Source organism: Notamacropus eugenii, chromosome 4 (assembly GCF_028372415.1).
Source record: "Notamacropus eugenii isolate mMacEug1 chromosome 4, mMacEug1.pri_v2, whole genome shotgun sequence".
Taxonomy (NCBI): Eukaryota; Metazoa; Chordata; class Mammalia; order Diprotodontia; family Macropodidae; genus Notamacropus; species Notamacropus eugenii.
The window spans coordinates 60,402,119-60,404,816 of NC_092875.1; the positions used below are offsets into that span (position 1 = coordinate 60,402,119).

At 48.2% G+C, this 2,698-nt stretch overlaps 1 pseudogene; it reads right to left on the reverse strand.

Annotated features, from left to right (window-relative positions):
- Positions 1 to 300: 300 nt before the first annotated feature.
- LOC140502223 (general transcription factor IIH subunit 1 pseudogene) lies at positions 301 to 2,268 on the reverse strand (annotated as a pseudogene).
- Between the last annotated feature and the right edge of the window lie 430 nt (positions 2,269 to 2,698).

Below are 2,698 nucleotides of genomic sequence, written 5' to 3' on the forward strand. Positions count from 1 at the left end.
GAAAATCAAAAGCACTTCCTGAGTAAATTCTAAACTGTAAACTGCAACCAACATAGCATCTTTTAAATGTGTGTGTGTATGTATTTTTTACAATTCAGCTCATTTGGGTTCTGCCTTAATTTACCTCTGTTTTCAAGTTTAACTACGGCTCCTTTCACTCTAGAATGTGCAAGTTCAATAGCCTCATCTCCCAAGTCTAGCAGACACAGATGTCCCTGCAACATCCTCTAGGTGATGTGTTCCCACAACTGCAGCAGTGAGCATCCCAGGGAACATACCCTCCAATGCCCCCAGTCTCCTTCACATCTTTTTCAGCAGACCCCATAGCTGCCACATGTGCAGTTTATTATAGGCCATCTGTAACATTTCTTCTATGTGACTTACCAAATTTTTGCTTAAATACTCTTTGATGTTTTTCTTGGAATAGGCAGAACTTAGTAGCTTGGAATCTTTCCAAATTAATCTTCATTTTCACTACTTTTTCTTCTATGAATAGTGTGTTAACCGGAAAACAGGACCAGAAATGACATAGCAGCTCTCCCCTAACCACATATAAGTGTTTTAGTTCCAACTGAGTCATTTGGCATCATCTGGGTTATGGCTTGCTGAGGTCCTCCCTGCATAAGTCCTCTTCCAGGGGACAGGGCTGTAAGGGTAGTACTTATAGCACCACTTGAAAGAACCTGTTAGTTTGGGTGTATAAGTTTCCATCTCTTGCTTAATACTCTGAAAATAATTGATAAATGTCATGATTTGTTGCATATTGGAGGGACTTAAGTGGAATTGGGTCAAGATAATACCTATCTGACTTCTTCAGGCTTAGTGCAATTGTTTTTAAAGCTATTTCCCCCCCCAAAGTCTCCATATTTAATGGATTCCTGTAACTTCACCCTTTTGATTGGTGGCTGAAAGAAGACTGAAAGCTGCTGTTATGATCACTTTGAGCTTCTGGTTTCCTGAGACTTGAATCAAGGCACTGTGATGATTAACTCTCTTGATGAAGACAACATTGCTATTCTCCTTTATGGATTTTGAAGAGCTGGAAGTAGATGGCACAGGAGAAACCCTAAAGTCCTTATCTAATGACATCCTCCAGTACTGTCAAAACAAGTAGCCCGTTTTTCATTCCTAGTGATACCGTTGCTTTTAAACTCTTATCATCCATTTTGGCACACTCTGAAAAGAAATCTTCTGACCCTATATTAAACCAAACTATGAAAATAATGGGAATTGAAAAAATCATGTCCAGAACTGTCTTTCGGTCTTGTTATGTGGAACTTTTCTGCATATTTCATTTTTACTGTTGGGTAGGTCCTAAATATGGACTTGATATCAGAAGATAACCTCAGGCCATGACAGTCAACTGTCTAGGGACGGACATCAGCCAGAAATGCCCACATCCTGCTTGGGATTGAATGCTGTGGGGCCATCCACAGTAGTCAAAACAATTGGTCCAGGATTCCTCAGTACTGGTCCCCGGACTCACAGCCGGATCTTTATAAGGCTGAAGCAAAATAGGCCCTTGCTGAAGCATTCTCGTTTTCTCTTCCAGGTCTTCGTGGGCTTTCCTCTTGAATTTGGGCAGAAACTGAGGAAGGGCTCTCACAGCGTCTCCATCCTTTATAGCTGCGCTCTCACTGGAGGAATGGAAGCTGGTTGTGTCTTCTGCATGTAGGACGGGCTGAAGCTGGGATGGCTGCTTGTAAACCTGTCTTTGCCTTCGGGTGCCATGCTCTCCTTTCTGCCAGGAGGCGCGGGGCCCCAACCTGCTCTCTGCAGAGAGCAGTATAAGCCTTTTAACTTCTGTTAAACTTCTGTCGGTAAAACTTGTGACGAAGCTGCCACGCTGGCTGGAAGGTGCGAAGGCTCGGCGGGGCGAAGCTCCTCTCCTCCATTCCTAGCCTCTTCGAGAGGACCCGGGACGGGAGGCCATGGCACTTCTGGTTCCCCCGCCCTCCCGTGCTCGTTCTCTCTCTCGCTTCGGACAGTAGGGAGCCCCCACAGACCACCCCAGTCCTCGATGCCGCCCAGGCCCTCGTGTGCTTCCAGCAGGGGAGCATTAGCGCAGACGGCCGGAGGGAGAGGCTCCAGGACCGTGAACCACATGGAATCCGTGGCCAGTTCCAGCTGCAGCAGGAAGGCCACGGGTGCGGGCAGTGACTGGGTACCGCGCCCCGGAGCCCGGGCACGTGGTCTGCAGCTTGGACAAGATCTCTGACAGCAGCGGCGACTGAGAGCGCCCGGGCCACCAGGACCCGGCTTCGTCATCGCGAGAGAAGAGCTGGGGTGGCGGGAACCCCGAAAGTTCAGAGCAAACTAAGAATTCGACCCAAGGACAGAGACAAAGGTTTATGAAGACACAAGTTGGGGTGGGCGAGATGTTAAGAATGCAGCTGTTGGTGACACTTGTATTGATTCTGAGCAGTTCAGGGGGGAGCAACATGTGTTGGAGGAGTGGGTCTAGATGGGACCAAGGGGTGGGGGCCTAGGGAGGGGCCGGGTCTGAGGACCACTATGATAGGGCAGTGAAAAGGCTTATACTGAAATGAGCCTCAGGCAAATGCCAAGGCCACATGGGAAAGTACAGGGGAAGCTGGGGGTGGGTGGGAGGAGGGTTTTCAGGGCCTGGACCCCGTCCAAACTATCTTTCATCAATCCTGGGTACTCAGGATTGTTTGGAGTCAACTCTATGAGACGG